This window comes from Lipophrys pholis (assembly GCF_963383615.2).
Source record: "Lipophrys pholis genome assembly, chromosome: 18".
Classification (NCBI taxonomy): Eukaryota; Metazoa; Chordata; class Actinopteri; order Blenniiformes; family Blenniidae; genus Lipophrys; species Lipophrys pholis.
In genome coordinates, this window is record NC_137646.1 from 17990910 (window position 1) to 18003303 (window position 12394).

General features: G+C 40.0%; 1 long non-coding RNA gene across 1 annotated transcript in view; it reads left to right on the forward strand.

Moving 5' to 3' along the window:
- Positions 1-12115: 12115 nt before the first annotated feature.
- Positions 12116-12394, forward strand: part of LOC308123997 — a 231136-nt gene continuing 230857 nt past the window's right edge. The window contains exon 1 of the long non-coding RNA XR_013936268.1: positions 12116-12247. This is a non-coding gene — a long non-coding RNA (uncharacterized lncRNA). The remainder of the gene's footprint in view (positions 12248-12394) is intronic.

Here is a 12394-nt window from a genome sequence, read left to right on the forward strand (position 1 = left end):
ATGTTGGATTTATGTGACCACCACTAGGAGATATCAGCCATCAGTAATGGAGAGATGTCTTGCTGAGCAGCTGTTGGAGTTTTGAAAGGTGAAGCTTGTCTTAGTTTATGGATACGTCTGCTCTGGTGCATGACAAAGGAGTGAAAAGGCTTTTTCCCAGCGGCAACCAATCTTAAAGAAGAAAGGCAAGACAGCCGACTCTCCCACCATGGGCCAATGTCTCCAAATCCACAGCAAGGACTCCCCTTAACATCCAATAACTTGTGTTTTGGATCAAAAAGAAGCCCCACTCCTTCCACTCTGTGCACAGAGGAGTTTTATTGAAGTTTGTGGCACATATGAGACACAGAGTGGCTTCAAGCTAATTTAATACAACATGGTTGAGATATAATAGCAGAGATCTGAAGTTTCTTCAGAGTAGCTATATGCCCAGTATAATAGGCATCTTAAGTATTTGGTTTATTTTGCATTAAATATTAAACAAGATTATTCTGTAACATTGTCTCCTAATAAATCAAGAAGGCTAAAATGAAGTCATCTCTGGTAAATCTAAAGCTTTTATGCTATATAATCCAGTTGTCCATAAACATTATCAGCTCATGCGGAAATATAAAAATTGACGTAGAATGTATTTTTATAGCATCAAGGAAAGCTACACTGTTGAGCGAGTTGTCTCGCAAAGTGATTGAGCTATTCTATTACACACAGCACTTATGAAAGAACAGTCCAGTTTCATTCATCCAGCCTTTAAGAACTCTTATTAGGCAAATAAATTGGTAGTTTACAAATGCACAGTCACGAGATTGAGCACAATGCTCTCTGAATAGTAATGATGTATGTGTCCTTAGAACTGAGGTGAACATACAAAGCACTGAGGGTCAACGGCATTCAGTTGATGATGGGACTTAAAAATAAGTTTGTTTTTTTTTCTTTGTAAACCAGAGCATATTACACCTTTCTTTAACTGATAATGTAAAATCAACAATGATGTCCACTAAAACCCTGTATACCAACAGACAGTTGGTAATATGACTTGAGCGCATTACTGTAATTGTAGATTTATTGAAGCAGTGACAAATACTTACCATTCTGTGAGCATGTTACTTGTTACTTTGTATGTGAAGAATATTCTGGAGGTTTTACACTTACTGAAGATGAAATGAAGTTTTTGTTTTAGCTGTTATTTCCTTTAACTCCTGTTTGGATGAGAAGCAACTCGTTAATCCGTAACTAAGTGTCATCCTGACAGCGACATGGCAGCTGTCTGACTGTGACCAACATTCCCATTAACCACAAGACCTGTGACGTATTAGAGGCCTGAGATAAACTTCTCAGGTCGTTTCTTTTGCCCCTCCTTTTTATTGTCATACGTTCATAGGTGGAGATTCCTTTAGGAGCAGACCAAGTATTGTACAAATTCCAGGATGTGAAATGGAAAAAAGACTTTGGTCTGTTTAATAAACATTGATAAATTCAAACAAACAGATGTGAGTGATGTAAATTCAGCTTACCTTCATGAGTGAATCAGTCATTCGGCTGACCCACACAGTGCTAACAGCTCAGCTTATGTATCACGGCAATACTACAACAGTACAACTACTGTATGTGCACATTATAAAGACTTCCTAACTGAAAGATGCATTTGAAACTAACACACAAGAAACTTTCCTAATTTCCTTGTCATCTTCACTAAATGGTAATAAACCTCCTCCACCCGTGAGCCTCAATTAATGATCCAGAGGGTTTTTGAAACCTAATGACATGGAGAAAAATGTTATAGTGAAATTAAGTTAATCACTTCTTTCGGTTTCCATATTTGAGACTTGGGCCCCGTTTAAAGGACAATGTTTCAAGTGAAAACGCATTGTTTTTGCATTTTGTTTCAGTTTTTCCAATTTGCTAGGAATTAACTTACATTAACGTAATTTACGTAACAATACCAGCTACTGCTAACAGAGCTTCCCAACTTTAATGAACCTATGACAGGCGTTTTGTTTTCGGTGCTCAAGTACCGGAAGGTGCTGTATATACTTCACTCACGCTGGGTCAGGACCTAACTTTTTTAGCTCATGTCTAGTTCCTGGTCTGGGTTTAAAAGTGATTTTCAGCATGGTGAAACCTCTACAATTGTATTGTGACTTGCTTTGGGGTGACTGGATAACAAAAGAGTGCAGACAACAGCTAATAACCAGTCCTTCAAAGAAATGGTGTTACTTTTCAGTGGTCACTTCTTTAAAGTATGGCCATCACTTGAATGGCTCTCAGGACTCAGGGCTACCTGCATATGCTGAGATTAAACACTTATAATGTCATGAAGTAATTCGGTGTGATATTGCAGACTGAATTATTTCATTCCTCCCAAAGCCAATAACTGTTATCCCATCCAGGGTCATTTGTCTTGAGTCTATAAAGATAATTATGATTCGTTCCATAGACTCACTCAGCCAAGCTGTTGCTCACATGTATTTTTCAAAACACAAGCCATATGCCTGAATAATACTTTCTTTGCTGATTTTCATTTATGGATTAGTGATTGAGATCTCCTCTCACAATGCTTATTTGTGTATAGGTTCACTTCAGCTATTCAAAATAGATTGTCACGCTTTACAGCTGGAAACTGGCAAGACGTAAATGATTGTACAACCTCGTAAAGTGATCTCAACAGGTGAGCTTCCTGATAACAGGCATTTTCTCTGCGTCTGAGAAAGGTTGGAAAGGATTCAATATGCAGATGTTCTTATCGCTCTCAAACACTTTAGGCAGTAGGCTGAGTGGAGGGGGAAAAAAACCCACACGCACAAAAAATTGCTATGTTTCCTCAATAAAGGCAGCATGAAGGAGAAAATGAACTATACAGTGTCCGGATGCAGCCAACAGCCTCATTTCCATACCCGCAGATGACTGGCAAGTGGCAGTCCTATAATTATGTGTCTATAAGTAAAGGAGCATTCTCGCAGCAGCTAAGGCTTTACAGGTGTTAATCATGTATTCATGGAACAGGCAGAACAGAGAGGATTTTGACTTTTAAAGCAGTTACTGGAAGACATAAGAGTTTTAGATTAGGTGGACAGATAGCAGCAAGAAAATATGATTCATGGAGTACCGTTTGGATTCTACGAGCTACAAGTTAGCAGCTGTTTAATTCTAAGTCAATTGCTTGGCAGAATAAATATATGTACATAAATGTCTTTTTCTGTAATTTTATCTCATCAATTGCATGAGTCATAAATAGAATAGTAGCTGTCAGGTTAAATTATTACACCCTGACGCTCCCCACATTTGTAGGAAAATTTTTCATGGAATTTCTCATCATTTTTATTCTGTTTGACCAAAAGAATGGCCTTATAAACAACATTTTATATCCACTACTTACTATGCCTGGATGTCTCTGTTTCAGTCTGAATGTCTTTGGTTTAAAAACACCCCTCATTTTAATTCAGGTGGTAACCAAAGTGGTGCAATAAAGATATTAGTCAACAGAATCTCAGCAAATGCAAGGGCTATATCTTTTAAATTCGAGTTCTATAAAGCTGTCAGGGTGAGTTTTGTTGAGAACGGCAAACATATTTAGTACTTACAAGTGCAACTCTGCAAGAGAGCAGTCAGACCAAAGGCCATCACTGTGTTTTCAGGAGTTTCAACCTCTGTTAAGCCACGTTGCACACATTTGAACTCGTGGAATATTTCAAGGTTGGGTTGAATATTGTTCATTTATGTATTTATTGCCAATGTGGTTTGTGTTAAGGCTCCTGTTTGTGTGACTCATTGTAACAGTATGAATTGATTCGAACGTTTTTTGACAGGATGAGCTTGCAGCCTTTTCCGTGCAGCTTTTGCATGTTCTCTCTCTGCGTGTACTGTATACCTTGTCTGCTCAGATCGGCTCCCTAAATAGAATAAAAAACACACGCCATAAATAGATTCTGGTGAGGTGATTATAATCTGGAATGTCCAGTCATCATCATTGGGATTTATTTCGAATGCATTTTCTTCTCAAAAAATTATACATGGAGAAGACATTCCTCTGACCTCCGGATGTTTCCTACTGCTACGCCATTTGAGTACCAACAAGGAAACCTTGGCTCACACTTCAGAAATCAGTGCTGTCAGTGCTTGAATAAGATGAGCAATTATGTTTTATTAACATCAGTCCACCAATATATGGGTCTTTTTTCTGAATCCTGGCCTGGAGACATCCGATGGCCTGCCACCTAATGCATCACTGTCAATTGTATTACTATGCAAAACTGCACATGTCGTAATGAATGCAGCCTACACTACCAAAAGCAGCAAGGTAATTCCTGCACCCTTGATAATTTAGCAATAAAACTAAGATGTCTTAAGCTTTTCTCTGTTTGGACGCTGAGAGTCATGCAATCCAGGCTGAAGAGACCATTTGGATGCTGCCCATACCGAGTCAGCCGCTCCCCGTATAGAGTCATGCGCTCTCCATTACTGACTCAAGCTATCCCTGCGCGTCAGCCAGTTAACCACGGCACCCCACGAGGCCTAAAGCTTGTGCAAGGCAAGTGACAGAAGCAGGGGCAGCTCGTCAAAGCTGGCTCTCGGTGACATGCAAGGAGCCAGTGGGCAGCGTGTTAGCTAGTAAAAGGCTTTCTTTGTGATTACTCGCATACTCCATGCTTCAAATATGCTACTTCTTTTTGCAGAGCAAAATCTCTTTCTTTGCCGTGTGACTCATGCCCAGTCAAACATATTGGACACTGGAAAGTACCATTGCATGACATAGAAGTAAATAATCTTTTGTTTTTCTAAACATTTTCTGAAAAACACAAGTAATCAGGCTCTCGTGACAGAGCGGTGGTTTGCGGCATTTGCAGAAGAGTGGGGTTTGGCAGTAGTTAACAATAAATTGCCAGGATTTTGTTAAGATGCGTGTTACAGCATCTTCTTATGTATGCACTACTCCCACAAGAGCTGTTTCAGCCAGGATGGACGTGGACCGCCAAGTTGTCCTTCCAATGGACGAGGATGTCTTATGTGGCGTTGAGACTTCCCTTGAAAATAGGAGAGAAGCTTGGCCTCCACAGTGTCATCTTCCATGCTGAGCAACACAGAGACCCTGGTTTGTTGGAGTACATTGCAGAATGTTGTCTAGACAGCAGCAGAGACGTAGGACTTTGTTGTAGTATTGGATTCTGTCACTGAAGCAATGGTGTGAAGATTGATTTTAAGATTACATAAAACCAGTTTGTTCTTGTTTTATCCTCAGTCGAACCACAAGAGACATTTTTTGACTGTGGATTAACAATAGGCACATGTTACATTTCAAAGTCTGCTGTATATGATTTGGATTTTAAAATACATGGAATACAAAACTTTACCCACAAAAATTGTGTACTATGTGAAAATTTGAAGGCAGCATGATTATGTCATTGTATTTGGGAATTCTTGCACATTGTGGTTTGGCTTGGATTACACAGTATTTAAACATTTTCTGACAAGTCCTATGAGCAGTCTCATCTCATTAAGCCTCTGTTAACAACGCTTGGTCAACTGTGACTTTTGAATGTGCAAATGAACAAGAAATGAACTCGGATGGATAAAGCTTTGTGCTTGTCGGTCCATTGTCAACTGTGAGCTCATATATACGGGGCAACACATCCTCCTAAAGAGCATCAAGTAGCCCTTAATGAGTCAGAGAGACAGAAGGAGAACCGGCAGTGGGAAATACCCCCACAATGTGACAGAAGTCCTTACGTTGGTTATCTAATTGGTGTAGCTATGTGTAGAACCTCCAGCAAAACCTTTGTTTCATTTGCTGTTGAACTGACAGTCTTTCGAATGTCAATATCACTGGGTTCATCATGACTCTTATGCCGGCTGCGAGAACACTGACTGCAGGACAGTGTAAAGGAAAAACGTTTGTCACAGACGCATTACATTGTATACGATGACTGGCTTTAAAATACCAGTCCAATTAGAATCAATCACAGTCCCAAGCCATGCCTTTCGGACCTTTTTGCGTTGGTCTCCTATTACGCTGAGAACCTCCCAGGCTCGACAAGAAATTGATGGCAGAGTCTATAATAGACTCCTCCAATCTCTCTTAAATCACTTCAAATTGAACTTCATTTACCTAAACAAGGCCAAGCTGTCTTGTAAATAGATATCCTAATATTTCGCAGAGAGGCCACTTGACATGAAAAATACTCCTCACTCCAGGATGACGTACCTGATACAGCAGAGAATGGATTGAAGACACAGACTGATTATCGGAGCTGTAACTGCACTGGGTGGTTGTCTTGAAGGCGGTTCAGCAGTGGCGAGCGCACCACGAAGCAGATGTTCAAGCTCAGGGACTCGGCCTTTTGAATGATTTTGTCATTCTGTTCTCCATCTCTTCCAGCGTGAACCTCCAGAGACGTGATCTCTGGTGACGTGAGGAAATTCAGTCTGCTTTAATTGTTTGTGACAGGCGGGTTCGTGCTGGTGCTCGCCCCGCAAACTGAGCTGTCAGCGTAACAATTTTTATTGTTGGAATCAGCACGTTTGTGTAATCAGAGGACAACAAAGAGGGATTTGTGCTGTTGCTGTTGCCTTCAGTACAACCAAATGATCTCAGTTTCTCCAGTCACTCTTTCTTCAGGCAAGGCCAGCATAAGGTTAGCTGTCTAATCTGAAGAGAGCTAATGATAGCATCAGAGTAGTTGCACACTCCCCCTCCTGTTCTTTCCTCAAGTCTCTCAGCTGTACTTCCATCTCATATAGTTGTACCTTACATGAACAAATATCAGAGTTCAGAATAAAATTGAGGCCGACTTCACAGAGGAAGGTAGCACGGTGCAAACAGCCAAATAAATTTTTATTACAAGAAAAATATGCAAATCTGCTTCGTCCTGTAATCCAGCAGTGATCACAAGAGGTACTAAAGAGCAGCATAGTCACGGAACTGCACCTTTTGATACGGGTATGAGCAAGAGAACGCTCCAAATAATTCCGGTCTCCTGGAATAATGCAATGAGTCATAAATATCACCTTCCTCCTGTGAACCAAAGTGAATATCAGATACAAAGCACTGAGCCCAGCTTCACCCACTCAACTTTTATTTATATTGCATACTTGGCAGAATTCCGGCGATATATTTCTTTTGCTCAATCTAATACCGAGTCAAAGCACAACTCCAGCAGAGGAATCCCATTTGTTCATCCTCTGTAGGTTGCTTTAGTGCTTCAGAACTGTGCCTTCAGGGTTTCTTTGTCTATGGTTGTGCGTCTGGTCAAAATGCACAGCATGTTTGGCGCAATAAAGTAGAATGTTTGAAATGTCTCGATACATCAAAAACCCTTATGCCAAAGTATTTGCCGATAAAGACATTTTGAATAGCTTAAGCGAACTGAAGACATTTGCACATTATAAATAAGAGAGCTTTAAATTCAGTGGATGCAAAACCTTTTAGTTTCTTTCTCCTTTGATTCATCCTCTGTGACGCTCACAGCCTGAAGAGCAAACATGTTTCAACGGTCAATCTACAGGTGACACCAGAACTCTCGGGGAAGCTCAGGTAATGAAATGTTCGCAAGTCACGACCCAAACCCAAAAGGTCAAGAGCACTGTTGTAATGCAGCTGTCCCGCATCGAGTGCACAGCCTCGGATGATGGATACAAAGGTTACATTATCTCCTTTTAGCTAAAGGACAACCGAGCGCAGTGACAAGTGATGCCTGCAAATCTCCCAGAATGCCATTTATTGAGAGAACTTTTGCAAAATGTTTCTTAACTGAAACAAACAAACAGAAAAGATAATCCACATTCTGGTATTTAAAGACATGCATTAAGGTAACTAACGTCAATCTGCTTTGTCTGTCACTTGTTTACCATTGGCATCAATAAAGCGGCTTTTGCATGCGCATAAAGGAAACGTGCATATCTATGTACAGAACTAAATGTGGAACAACACTTGATCCGAAGCACATCGACTCCAGACGGAATGATTTTACTGCAGAGCAGTCTGTGTGAGTAAGATGAGGCAAGACAGAGACATAATGTAGTAATACTAAAGTCATTTCAAAGGTGAAAGTCATATGTAACGGTTAGGTTTAAATGGCATTTTTTTGTTGTTGTAGGCACGGCGGCTTTCCAACTCCCAGGAAGCCGACAGCCTGAGAATGGAGTCAAACTGAGTTGTAGACCCAAAGGTAACCTTTAACAAGTCTGAAATCATTCTGTTTACGAAGACAAACAACTGTACGGTCAGTGGTTATGAATACCTCCAAGCATCGGAGAATGACCCTGCATTGAATGAGTTTTACCATATTCATGCATACAGGGCACACCGCCAAGTCACTCAAGGCTACAAAAGCCTTCAAATACCTCATCAGCTTCAGACGTGCAGATCTCAAAGATCACACTGAAAGATTTCATTTTCCACCTCCAAACAAATTGTGGCTAAGTCGGTTAAATATGCCAAATGTTCATTTTAACACCTCCAGAAACTACAAACTTCATGACAGACGGGAAGTGTGTGAGATTGCAAACTTTTCGAAAGCGTTGGGTGTAATGTACCATCAATCAAAGGAGAGACGGAGTGGCGAGGGGGCTGCTGACCCCGCACACCTCAGCCGCGCTCTTGTCACCAAACTGCCACCTCGAAGTCATCGCAGGTCATTTTCCACCTGGACTACATGAAATCCATGCAGCTACTTTCCCGAGCGCGTCCACTTCCATCAGTCTACCGCACAAAAATAAACTCAACAAACTTCACCTCAGAAAAAATAAAGTACGTTACTCCTTGCTTATTGTTGGTTTGCAAACTCATAGGGTTAAAATGACCCGTTTGATGAGCTTTGTTAAGAATGAAAACTTTTGTTACTGTTATTTGGGCTGTAAATAATGTGGGTCCTATGTTAAATTCAGAACAAACCAAGTCACTACAATGCCAGTCCATCTTTTGCCTGTTTTTTTTAAAGTCTTGTCAGAACTCTTTGTTCTGGTGGTATCATCAAAAACTAATCGTCAGACAGATGGTTTCATCACCTGCACTCAAGCTTTGGAAAATCAAAGGATTTAAATACCTCTGCAGCGAGGACCCTCATAATATACAATTTATCATCAGTGCACCCAACACATGAAAAGACTGCACATTTTGTTTTGTGATGGGAAAAACAGCACTCGTAGAGCTTCCACTTTGCTGTCACTTGCCATCTTTAACAATTCTCAATTATAACAGGACACTTGATCAGCTTTAAATTACACTCCACATGTGGAGTCCTAGTCAGGATGACGTTTCACTGCAGGAGAATTCCAAACCAACCTGCAGACTAGTCTGAAAATAATCTTACATTTTGACTGAGGTCCAAACAGCAGCCCATCAGCAGCGTTGTGACTTGGCAGGCTGCAGGATAAGGCGTTGATGGAGAAGCCATGGCTGGTTGTATAAAATTGAACATATAATTATGTACTTTGCAGAAGAGAATCCCACCTGGAATACCAAGCTTTTGCCACTCACCTTCACTTGTTACTGTCACGCCATCGGTTGAGTTTATCTCTTTTATCCCAAACACCATCGGTCTGCTCAATAACTGTAAATAGATGTGTGTGTATTGTATGAATCATATTTTCGTTTATGTATGTTTTACTGCTGCCTGTACACCACAAATTGCCCCTCGGGAATCATAAAGTTTACCTTGACCTCGACCCTTTGGTTCTACAGCGCTTTCCCATCATAGTCCAACACAACGAGAAAGAAAACACATGGATATGTGCTCGACAGTCCACAGTTTCTCTACTCAGAGAAACTGGTTAAATGTGGAGCAAAAAATCATTTCATCTTGCATTTATCAGTCTCCTTTTTGCTCAACTATTCAGAATATACCAAATGTTTTTCATGTTCGAATGGTTTATCTTCCTCAGTCTGTTTTTCTCTATTAAGACATTTGAATTTATATTCCGCCTCCATATTATTTTATGAATTTAACACACTTTGCAATTTTATGTCTACCCTGGCCGAACCTATCAACACTGAACATGCATTCATGCATTTTGAGGATCAGACCTTCCGCTGTCTGCTAAAAGTTGGAGTCAAACTAATGTCCTCTGTGAGTAAAGTCTAAGTCAGCCTGGAATCACAGATATTATTGGATTCCATCACTGACCCAGTTTTTCAAGGCAAAAACGTATCAACACCACTTTCAAAAAACTCCTGCAGCATAATACACCAAACAGAGTCAACGCACAACATAGACATAAGATTAAAATGACCTGAGGTCAGACAGGGCTTCTTTCCACAGATAACATTATGAACAGTTGGAAAAGTATCGCTAACAAGCTTTAACAACGGACAGTACGACAGTGAACAAGTAAACCAGGAGGGTGAAATTGTAAATGAGTCCACTTCAATTTGAAGACATATTTTTCCAATTTTTAAAAAAAGTATTTTGATCATCATTGTTTAAACCAATTTCTACAAAAGCCACTTCGATATTTTTATTCAAAAATATATGAAATATTCAAATATATCTTGACTTTGTTTTCTATACAGTTACTTAAAAGAGGCTACTCATTTTGACGTGTTGATTTAAAAGAAAAAAAAAAAGAGCTAAACACTCATGTTAAACTTGGAAGTTTAAAGACTTGGTTATTCAACAAACATATATTCACTCATTTATCAACATAGTATCTGCATATTCCACAATTTTAAGTCGGTACCGTTTTCATTGCCTTGATACCATTTGCATTTCACACATCTCAGAAATGCCAGACCTTGAACGAAAGTCTCTGACTATCAGTCAGAGTTGAAGTTATTTTGCTTATTTATTGATGTGAATTTATGATTTGGTTTGACACCGATATGACAGAATGAACTCGACTTCACTGTGTGTGAAGTGAACTCGATGTGCTCTAAGGTGCCCTAATACATGTGATGGTCCTGATTGCACGCTTTTTCAAGCAATTTAAATTTAGTTATTAACATACAGAAAGTACTTTGCATGTTGTTTGGGAACATTACATTGATAAGAAACATCAACACTACTTATATGAGGGCAGGCTTCGATCATCTCGTTGCTATCACAACATTGTTGAAATTATTGGTTTCGTACAAACTATACACTTGTAGGACATATCAACACGTAAATATTAACATTTATTTCATGACATGTTTTTGTCATCCTTATGAAGTGTTACTGATGTTTGGTACACAAAGAATGACAGGCATATGGTCATATAGGCATAAAGCAACACCCCTTTATGTAGAACAGTAAATAAAAGTGTGACATTATCATTTTGAGCTTTTCCTTCAGAGTAAAGTAAAATGACCAAAAGTCTTCCAAAATGTACAGTGAAACCTGGTGGAGGACAAATCAAAATTTAATCTTTTGTACTTTAGTCAGTGTAGAGATGCTATAGAAAGACTCAGTTGTGAGTAAAAGTCAATGATCCCAAACGCAGGGTATGTCGTATGTATGTTTCCACCGTCAAATATACATACTTCTGATTAAGAAACAAATAAATAAAAAAATGTTTGTGTGTGTTAGTATTAGAACATTTTAGTCAGTGTTTATTATGAATAAAGTAATAGTATTACCAGCATATGAGAGACAGACAGACTGTGATAGTTTCACTATGCTATCCTCTATTTGTGTTAGTAAATATACAGGATGAATTGAAATTCTTTACCAATAAAGTACTTTATTTTGAGCTTAAAACGGCAGCATGTCGTTTAACGCAAGTGACAAGATATAAAGTGTAAGTATAAGGTAGCCTGAAGCAACAAACAGTCACGTAATAAATACAGTAATTACAATATATACAATTGGTCACAGTTCAGTCTGATTACAGCAGCCTCCGGGCTAATTGATGGGACACCATTTATCCCAGTCGTGGCCCAACATTTCAAGTGAAGCCAAAGAGGAGTAATAATAAGGGGACCACACAACTGCAGTGAAGGCTCATGTGATGGTTGAACGTGAGAAAACAGTTTGTTTTCAGCATGAAGCTGCTCATTAAAGTGGGAAATGTCCCAGTCAGCTGTTCTTCTTGCTGGCCATCAAGCGGCCGGACGTTGAAGTGCAGCTCTTCATCGAAGCATCCTCACCTCCCTCCCTCCCTCCCTCCCTGCCTCTCTCTCTCTCTCTCCCCGTCCGTGCGCGTGTGCGTGCGAGCGCGCGGTGCTGGGATCTGACAGCACGCTGGGGCTGCGTTTCCTGAGAAAAGCTGCGCTCTCTCTGTTTTCTGCCCGTCTTATTGCAGCTCTCATTGTCTTTGTCGACAGTGATAAAGAGAGCAGGTACCATCTGTCCGTTCCGCCAATTTATTACGAGTTGCCTTCTTCTTCTTCTTCTTTTTGTTGTTGTTTTGTTTGCTGATCTTCACAGATGTTATGTCGACACTTTTTTTTGGGTGGTGTGGTGGTGTGGAGGGAGGGAGGGAGGGT